At 43.6% G+C, this 10,887-nt stretch overlaps 1 pseudogene; it reads left to right on the forward strand.

The window, feature by feature from the left end:
• Positions 1-10,887, forward strand: part of LOC138446416 (large ribosomal subunit protein uL1 pseudogene) — a 94,137-nt pseudogene that overhangs the window by 65,396 nt on the left and 17,854 nt on the right.

Consider the following 10,887-nt stretch of genomic DNA (forward strand, 5'->3'; position numbering starts at 1 on the left):
CTGCTGCTAAGTCACTTCAGTCGTGTCCATCTCTGTGCAACCCCATAGACGGCAGCCCACCAGGCTCCCCCGTCCCTGGGATTCTCCAGGCGAGAACACTGGAGTGGGTTGCCATTGCCTTCTCCGATATCTTTGGTTACTTCTCATCATTTCCCCCGGTTTTTGCCAAGATAAAAATAAAGCCTAGTTAGTTACTCCTTGCTTCAAAGATCCTGCCCCAACTCCATCTCACTATGAATTTCTCTAAATCTGAATTTCTTCAGTATGTCTTTATGTTCGGCTATGGAAGCTTAGTTTCTCCACACGTTCTTTGTCTCCCATAAGTTTATTTAAAAGAGGAAATTATTCAAAGGAAAACATATAAAATGCCTCTTATAGTTTTAAGCTTATCAAAGGCAATGATAACGTCTTCTGTACATTTGTGTGGCCCACAGGACTTCACATGGTTTTGAGCATACCTAAAATAGCTCTACTGTGATAACTAACTATTGTGGTTAGGCCTTGGTGAGACATCCACTCTGACTTGGTTACTCATTCCATTGGTTAACTCTAGGTCTCTTGCCTGGCACAGTCTCTGCTTGTCTTTGCCTGGGCACCTTCACTATGCCAGGAGCAGATGGGCTTTCCCTACAGGGAGGACCAGAAACCTGGCAAACAGTACTTCCCTGAATGTAGCTGACCAAGCAGCAGGGCTAGTGTTATAAAGGAAATGGTGCTATTACTGAGGCAGAGTCCCCCCCAAAGGGCTTCAGCGGCCCAGAAAGAAATGACCTTCTTTATCTCCAGAATCAACTACTTCTCTTTTTAGAAATGAACACTGAGGAGGCTTATAAAACACCTCTTTTTTCCACACCATCTCTGGCAATTATTATTTGTAGATTTTTTTTTTTTCGTGATGGCCATTCTAACCAGTGTGTCCTGATACCTCATTATAGTTTTGATTTGCACTTTTCTAGTAATTAGTAATATTGTATAAAAGAGACAGCTAGTGGGAAGCTGCTGTAGAGTACAGAGAGCTCAGCTTGGTGTCTGTGATGACCTGGGAGGTGGGAGGGAGGTTCAAGAGGGAGGGGATAAATGTATGCTTATAGCTGAGTCAAGTTGTTATACAGCAGAAGCTAACACATCACTGTAAAGCAATTTACTCCAATAATAATCAAAACACCTCTAATGCAGCTAATTTGCTTTGCTCGTTTTCACATCATCCACAGCTGGAAAGTCCCCTACCCATCTTCCAATCGGCTTCTAGTCATTGCAGCATTCTGGGATCTCATTATGTTTTTCAGTCCACCAGTCATGAGCTTCACAGTCAACTTCCCATGTGCTACACAAGGAATCACACTCTGCCTTTGGTTTAAGAAACAATCAAGAGGCAAAGGTCAACTGATAATTTTCAATTGAAGAAATTCACCTTTTTTTTTTGATAGAGTTAGAGCTCTTAGTGAGGCTTGGTGTCTTGTTCAAAATATAATCAAACCTGAAGTCTCAGTTTTCATTTGATTGGTCATTCATTTTTCCTTCATTTGTCCATTTAATGAATATTTATGAAATCCCTATACATGCAAGAGAACGGGGAAGAGGGAAGCTTCAGAAGTGAACAACAAATTGTCCTCATTCAAGGACCCTTTATTCTAGTAAGGGAAGGTGCATGCGCATGCATGTCCAGTTGCTCAGTTGTGTCCGACTCTTTGTGACCCCGTGGACTGTAGCCGCTGGGCTCCTCTGTCCATGGGATTTCCCAGGCAAGAACATTGGAGTGGGTTGCCATTTCCTCCTCCAGGGGATCTTCCCAACCCAGGGATTAAACCCATGTCTCCAGCGTCTCCTGCATTGTCAGGTGGATTCTTTACCACTGAGCCACCTGGGCAAAGTGATAGGCAAGAAGTGGATTTATTAATATCTTTTATAAAGAGATTGCAAGAAAATGAGGCATGAGAGGATGATCATGTTCTAGGTCTTGGGTGAGCCTCTGGGGTAGATTCCAAGTGAAGGTCCTTTTCTGAGGCAGAAAATAATTCAAGAGTGAGCCATAGTGAAGTGAAAGCAGAGATACACATTTTATAGACAGAATGTGGTCTGTGTCAGGAGGCAAGAGTGCCCTGAGGTGTGGGCGTGTTTAGTGTTTATGGGTTGGGTAATTTCATAGTCCAGTGAGTGGCAATATTATGCCAGCTACTTTGGGGAAGGGGTGGGGATTTCAAGGAATTGGGCTACCACCCAATTTTGGCCTTTTATGGTCAGTCATAAATGTCCTGGTGCCTGTGGTGTGTGTGACCTAACTTATGTATTACAATGAGTGAAGAATAATGATCAAGGTCCACTGGAAGTCAAATCTTCTGCTATCGTGGGCATAGTAGGTTCTAACCAGCTTTTGCTGTGTCCTCAATGGCTGTCACTCTTTCAGTGGTTGTGCCCTGCCCTCATTCCTCCTGTCTTAGGCACATGCCGGCAGAGGAAGCATGCAACCATTTGCTGAATGAAGGAGCTGATGCTGCCAAAAGTCTTGGGTTTCTGTGCCCACTGAAGCTGAATAAAAAAATACAGAGACAGTTTGGAGGAAATAGAAAGGTGGCATTAATCCTTAGACAACAGAGGGCAGACACAACAGGCTCGTGCCCAAGAACTGTGCCCCCAACTTCCATGAGGAGTCTAAAGGCTTATACATGATGAGGGCTCCCAGCTGGGGTAGGTGATGAGGAACAAAAGTATAAAGATCTTGTATTCTTCCTCTTGCATTGTTTCAAAAATAGTCACGGGCTGGTGTCAGGTAGCCCAATAATTGTCCACTGTCTTTTGTGTAGTGCACTCCTGGGCCTTCTTTCTATAATACAAGGAGAAAAACTACCAGGTGGGGTCTGCAGAGAGAGTGCTGTAAAGGTGAGCACCAGATATAGGATGTAATTAGCATAGAGTCAAAGAATAATAGGTACAAAAGGTAGCTAATGCAGAGTTAGAGGGCAGAAAAGCAAACAGTTACAGACTACATTAGGAACAAACTAGATTAGGAACAGTTGTTTAAAGTAAACCTAAGCTCTTTTCCGGTTATCGTGGCTTAGGGAACTATGAGCAGCAAAGTCTCCCGCGACACCCTCTACAAGGCGGTGCGTGAAGTCCTGCACGGGAACCAGCGCAAGCGCGGAAAGTTTTTGGAGACGGAGGAGCTTCAGATCAGCCTGAAGAACTATGACCCTCAGAAGGACAAACGTTTCTCGGGCACCGTCAGGCTTAAGTCCACTCCCCGCCCCAAGTTCTCCGTGTGTGTCTTGGGGGACCAGCAGCATTGTGATGAGGCCAAGGCTGTGGATATCCCCCACATGGACATCGAGGCACTGAAAAAACTCAACAAGAATAAGAAACTGGTCAAGAAGCTGGCCAAGAAATATGATGCCTTTTTGGCTTCAGAGTCTCTGATCAAGCAGATCCCCCGAATCCTGGGCCCAGGCCTGAACAAGGCTGGCAAGTTCCCTTCCTTGCTGACCCACAATGAGAACATGGTGGCCAAAGTTGATGAAGTGAAGTCCACGATCAAGTTCCAGATGAAGAAGGTGCTGTGTCTGGCAGTGGCTGTTGGCCACGTGAAGATGACAGATGATGAGCTTGTGTACAACATCCACTTAGCTGTCAACTTCCTGGTATCATTGCTCAAGAAAAATTGGCAGAACGTAAGGGCCGTGTACATTAAGAGCACCATGGGCAAGCCCCAGTGTCTGTACTAAGGCACAGCTTAATAAACCATACTAAACCAAAAAATAAAAAATAAAGTAAACCTAAGAGTGATCAAGGGGCTTCCCAGATGGAGCTCAGTTCAGTTCAGTTCAGTCGCTCAGTCGTGTCCAACTCTTTGCAACCCCATGAATCGCAGCACGCCAGGCCTCCCTGTCCATCACCAACTCCCGGAGTTCACTCAGACTCACGTCCATTGAGTCAGTGATGCCATCTAACCATCTCATCCTCTGTCATTCCCTTCTCCTCCTGCCCCCAATCCCTCCCAGCATCAGAATCTTTTCCAATGAGTCAACTCTTCACATGAGGTGGCCAAAGTACTGGAGTTTCAGCTTTAGCATCATTCCTTCCAAAGAAATCCCAGGGCTGATCTCCTTCAGAATGGGCTGGTTGGATCTCTTTGCAGTCCAAGGGACTCTCAAGAGTCTTCTCCAACACCACAGTTCAACTCACCTGCCAGTGCAGGAGACATAAGAGACACAGGTTCGATCCCTCGGTCAGGAAGGTCCCCTAGAGGAGGGAAAGGCAACCCACTCCAGTGTACTTGCCTGGAGAATCCCACAGAAGAGGAGGCTGGTGGGCCCCAGTTCACGGGGTTGCAAAGAGTTGGACATGACTAAAGTGACTTAGCACAGGAGTGATAAGGTTTGCTCACTGATACCTTCTTTGTTCTCAGGAAAGACAGGAAAAACTCATTCTTCTTTTTTCCTTTTCACTGCAACAGAATGATGGGTGAATTGCTCAGGAGAAGTTTTTAGAGCCTCTGCCTGACACTGTGCCAACTGCCTTACCACAGACTCTGACACACTTCTCACGACAATCCTGTGAGATAGGGATTATCATCCGGGCCATTGTACAAATAAAAACATGGAGCCTCTCAGAAGCTGAGCAACCTTCCCACTTGGAGCTGTGGGCAGGGAGGATACAACCCAAGTCTCAGTCAGTCAGTCAGTCAGTTCAGTCGCTCAGTCGTGTCCGACTCTTTGCGACCCCATGAATCACAGCACGCCAGGCCTCACTGTCCATCACCAACTCCCAGAGTTCACTCAGACTCACGTCCATCGAGTCCGTGATGCCATCCAGCCATCTCATTCTCTGTCATCCCCTTCTCCTCCTGCCCCCAATCTCTCCCAGCATCAGAGTCTTTTCCAATGGGTCAACTCTTCGCATGAGGTGGCCAAAGTATTGGAGTTTCAGCTTTAGCATCAGTCCTTCCAAAGAAGACCCAGGACTGATCTCCTTTAGAATGGACTGGGTGGATCTCCTTGCAGTCCAAGGGACTCTCAAGAGTCTTCTCCAACACAACAATTCAAAAGCATTAATTCTTCGGCGCTCATCTTTCTTCATAGTCCAACTCTCACACCCATACACTTGACCTCAAATCTCAGGAGCTGAGGAGAACTTATTTAATGTGTCAAGGCTGTACTTCTTTAGAACAGAAAAGGAGGATGAAGGTCCAGCTGAAGGAGGGAATTGGCAGGAACAGATTAGCAGAGTCAGCCCAGGAGTGCTCAGTACATCCAAAGTGAAAGTCAAGTCACTCAGTCATGTCCAACTCTTAGCGACCCCATGGACTGTAGCCCTGCAGGCTCCTCTGTCCACAGGATTCTCCAGATAAGAATAATGGAGTGGATAGCCATTCCCTCCTCCAGGGGATCTTCCCAGGGATCCCAACCTAGGGATCAAACCCAGGTCTCCTGCATTGCAGGCAGATTCTTTACCATCAGAGCCACCAGGGAAGCCCCATCCAAGAACCAACCAAAGCCCGAGCTCTGGATAAAGCAGAGTGTCTGTGTGATCTTGAACTAAGTCACTGGAAATGAGGGGGTGAGGGATATGAGGCGAAAGGGGCATCCAGTCCAAGCAAATGGTGTTAATAAATATTAATCTTGAAAATGAAAGCAACTTAGGTGAATTGGTGGGACTGAAACAAGGAGGGTAATGAGGCTAGGAAAGCAATAAATAAGGTTAGAAAGGCAGATAAGGGGCCTGATCATGAATGACCTTGTGTGGCTTCTAAAGTGGTTTGCATTTTCTCCTGATACAAGCAACAGAGACCCACTTTCCAGTTTTAAACCTCTGAGCAAAATGATCACTTTTGCATGTTTGTAATATTACTCTGAAATGAGTTTGGAGTAATTCAAACCTAAAGGCAGGTCTGGGAGACTATTTCAATAATCCCCGTGATGGGGGCCTTCACTGTTGACTTCTTGGCAGGGAGAGGAAAGGAATGGCTTTACCTAGAAATGGGTTTAAAGAGGAAAAAAAAGTGGTCCTGTTTTAAACACAATGAGTTTGATGTTATCATGGGACATCTAAATTGCTACCCACACACACATTTGAGAGGTCCACATCTATGATCTTATCACAGGTGGTCTTAAATTATATTTATTTTTGTGACCTAGGTTAAAGTTTAACTGTTTTCCTCACTTCAGGACTTTTCAGTGCCTCCACTATGCTATATCACGAATGCAGAGGGAGGGTATAAGATGCAGTGTTTACCACACTCAATCGAACAAGAGTATTTCCCCCAGTTTATTAACATGTCTCAGGACAACGGGGTTACCTGCTGTTCTAGAAGTTTTCAACTATATTAAGATTAAAAAACAATGGAGAGTTTTTTGAACTGGTTTTTTGCCTGGCTCATGTTCTTAACAAGTGGTAAGAATGGGGAGATCTGCCTAGTGTTAAGGACCCTGTGAAATATACTATCAAAGTGAAACAGATGTAGAGGTTGCTTAAAAAGCCAACTATGTCCAAAAAAGGTAAACACACAAATAACTATAATTTAAGACCATTTGTCAGATAAGGCAATGGCACCCCACTCCAGCATTCTTGCCTGGAAAATCCTGTGGACGGAGGAGCCTGGCAAGCCACAGTCCATGGGATCGCTAAGAGTCGGACACAACTGAGTGACTTCACTTTCACTTTTCACATTCATGCATTGGAGAAGGAAATGGCAACCCACTCCAGTGTTCTTGCCTCAAGAATCCCAGGGACGGGGGAGCCTCGTGGGCTACTGTCTATGGGGTTGCACAGAATTGGACATGACTGAAGCGACTTAGCAGCAAGACCATTTGTGATAAGACCATAGGTGTGGTGCAAACAAAATTATGAGAAGACAGTCAGAGTCAGAGCCAGAAAAAAAACTATTATGAGAAGGTAAAGATCTCTTCTTACTTGGATTATCTAGATAGCCTTTAAACAAATTACTTATTTGGCTGCCCCAGGTTTTAGTTGCTGCACTTGGGATCTTCGATCTTTGTCAAAACATGTGGGATCTTCAGGTGCAGCATGCAAGCATGTGGGATCTAGTTCCCTGACCAAAGATCGAACCCAGGCCCCCTGCTTTGGGAGTGTGGAGTCTTAGCGACTGGACCACCAGGGAAATCCCTTATCTGTATAGTCTTCACAGAGGAAGGAACATTTGAACTGGGTCTTGAAGATGTCTGGAGAGCCTGAGAGAAAGCAATAGAAAACAGAGAGCAGTAGGCAGAGGGTGGCTTAATGATGGCTCAGTTTGACTGGAGCATGGCTTATGGAGAAAAGAGTCTTGATCCGTAACACTAGAAAAGGCAGTTGGTGCCAGACCCTGAGGGAACTTGAATACCAGGCTGAAAAGTCAGGCTTTATTTGATGGGAAATAGGAAAACACTGATTAAAAAAAAAAACAACAAACCTTTATTGAGGTAGTGCTGACATACAATAAACTACACATTTCAAACTTTCATAAAAAGTTTTGGTATGTGTACACATTCATGAAACCATCACCAAGTAATGAATACATCCAGTTACCTTATACTGAAAGATTTCAACAGAATGGTAATCATAGCAATGCTTTGGGAAAATGATTTGTAGTTTTTAAACAGTAAGTGCCCCCATCTGATACATTTTTAAAGGGATTTTTATTTTAGTTTTTAATTATTTGTTTTTGGTGTGCTGGGTCTTTGTTGCTACACAGGCTTTCTCTGGTTGCAATAAGTGAGGGCTACTCCCCAGTTGTGGTACACAAGCTTCTCCCTGCAGTGGCTTCTCTTGTTGTGGAGCACACGCTCTAGAATGTGGGCTCAGTAGTTGTGGCACATTAGCTTAGTTGCCCCGCAGAGTGTGGAGTCTTCCTGGACCAGAGACAGAATCCATGCCTTCTGCACTGGCAGGCAGATTCTTAACCACTGGACCACCAGGGAAGTCCTGATACATTTTATTAAAGTTTCAAAATCTTGTTTAGTGGCATGTAAAATTTCAGAATGAATTATACCAGATCCAAAAAGGGACAAAAAAAAGTCACAGCTCTGGCCAACTTAGTGGTAATACATGGGACAGATTGGAATGGGTCAAGCTTTCAACAGGATGATCAACTGAAAGCATAACTAGGAGGTTTTATCAGAAGTCCCAGCAGGTGGTAATAAATTCTTGTAGGAAGAATCAAGACAAAAAGGAAGGAATAGTGAGCAAGACTAACTGGGGGCATAGAGCCAGAGAGAGGGAGAAAGGAAAAATGACTGAGGTTTTGAGTTAGTTGGATGGCAATCTGGGAAAGTGTGGGGATAAGAAAGGTCGATAGAAATAAAGAGTCAGAGTTTGTGGGTATGGATTTCGGAAGAAGGAAAATAAGTCAGATTTAGGAATCACATTGAGGTGAAATGTAAGATAAGACTGGTTTGCCTTTGTGAGAGGCAGAATTAATGAAGAGAAAAAAGTCCAGCTAGAACTTTATGAATTTCAAACCACAGAGTCTCTGAATTGTTCAAGCAGTGCTTAACATATTCCAGGCATTAGGCTAAACTCTTCACAATGTATATTGTATCATTTATCCCTCACAATAATCCTATTGTGGGAACATAAGCACAAAGGAGTTGGATTACTTGCCCAGTGTCACATGATTTGTCTATGGTGAAATCAAGTTGTTAAAATCAGACAGTCTAAATGCATTCATGATCTCTGGGCTACAGTGTTTCTTTCACGCAGCCCAAATCACTTCAGCTCTCCTAGGACAGAGGGTGGCCTAGCAACAAACACAACACCCAGGACAGAGCTGCCTTATCTATTTGCCTAGCACCATATCCTCTGTCTCAAGGTATTACACAACAGGGGAACTCCTTGGTGGTCCAGTGGTTAGGACTCTGTACTTTCACTGGTGTGGCCTGGTTGGGGAACTAAGGTCCTACAAGCTGTGTGGCATGGCCCCCCAAAAAGATACTACAGTATACTTGGAGCTAGATTCACATTCTGATGTTTTATGGGCCTCACAGGACAACAAAAGGAAGCTGGCATGGCTAAGAGGGGGAAGAATAAAAAGAGGACACTGCTGACCTCTAATACTTATCATTCAATTTATTTTTTTCCACTTTTATTGAGATATGACATTGTGTAAATTTAAGGCATACAATGCAATTATTTGATATATGTTTGTAAAATGATCACCATAATAAAGTTAGTTAACAAACCTATCACCTCACATAGCTACAATTTGTGTGTGCATTGAGAATTTTAAAAATCTACTCCATTAGATTCAAATATATATTATAGTATTGATAAACATGCGCTTCCCTGATGACTCAGCAGTAAAGAATCCGTCTGCAATGCAGGAAACATGAGTTCAATCTCTGGATCACGAAGATCCCCTGGAGGAGAAAATGGCAACCTATTCTGGTATTCTTTCCTGGGAAATCCTACGGACAGAGAGGCCTACAGTCCATGTGGTTGCAAAAGAGTTGGACACGACTGGTGACTACACAAGATTGTTAACTATAGTCAACATGCTATACATTTCATCCCCAGAACTTCTCATAGGAAGTTTGTACCCTTTGACCACCTTCACCTATTTTCTCTACCCCAATCCCCAATCTCTGCTCTTGGCAATCAGCAATCTGCTTCCTATTGCTATATCATTCAATTTAGATTCCACTTGCTGAGAATTAGATCAAACGCACAGAGAGAATTTTATTTCATGAACAGAACAGCGTTAGTCAAAGTGAAAATAATGATTTCACCTAAGAGGTCAAATACCACAAAACTCACCATGTTAGGTTTACAGTAATGTAAGGGACAAAGGAATACATCAAGTGTCTGAAGTTGGTAGCAAGAAAAGCTAATTTCTACTAAAGAGAAACATGAAATCTCATTTCTGGATTACCAACTTAATTTATTGAAGAATAGAGGAAATAGCATAACTTGAAAAAGTCAAAATATATTAGCAGCACTATATCTTTATGTCTGTACATCTAGAGGAGCCAGATAGCTGGCTGGTTGAAGGGAGGGGATGTGGTTAGCTTTGTTAAACTTAAGCCAAAGCCATTAACGCCTCACTTAAACAGTAGTGCTTTCCTTCTTGATGTTTAGGTAAGTCATCTAGTTTCTGGAGCTTAGAAATGAAGAAGTCTCTACTTGATGACTGTCTATTAATCCATGAGATTATTAAGAACTGTTATGTGATACACAGATCATAGAAACCATATGTTTTACTTCCAATAAGTTCTAATCACTTGTGGCAGGACCAAGGAAATACACACCTCTGTGGAATACTCAGGAGTCCAGGAGTTCACTGATTTGTTTTAGAGAAAGTGTGGATTATGCAAGAACTAACAAACACTCAAACTAAATTCTGATAAAAAGAGTCATCCTACCTACGGTTTCTTTTAGAATTATCAGGATTGCAACAGAGTTTAAATTACTCAAGGAGAAATGGTCATGGAGCTCTAGAGCAGAGGTCTGAAAAGGGCCAGGGAGTAGCCATTTTAGGTTTTACAGGACAGGCTCTATGGTGTCTGCCATAACTCAACTCTGCGGTTGCAATGCTACAACAGCCATAGGTAATACGTAAACAAGTGAGTGTAGTTGCATTCCAATAAAACTTTCTTTAAAAAAAAAAAAAGCTGTGGGCTGATTTGGTTTGTGGGTTGTAATTCCCCAACCCTTGCTCGAACGTGATGGTTCTAAAAATTTGTATGCACACCAGTGGGACCAATTAAAAAGGTAGGATCCTAGGCCCAGCCCACCCCTACCAAAACAGAATCTCTAGGGATACAGCCTGGAAATCAGCAACGGATAACGTCCACAAGTGGTAAGTGAACTGCACTTGGAGAAACACTGCAGCATGTACACAGCTAGCTTCATCTAAGATAAGATGGCCCTACAGTCCCAGAAAGGGGCCAGCACTTCCTG

Source organism: Ovis canadensis, chromosome 1, assembly GCF_042477335.2.
Source record: "Ovis canadensis isolate MfBH-ARS-UI-01 breed Bighorn chromosome 1, ARS-UI_OviCan_v2, whole genome shotgun sequence".
Classification (NCBI taxonomy): Eukaryota; Metazoa; Chordata; class Mammalia; order Artiodactyla; family Bovidae; genus Ovis; species Ovis canadensis.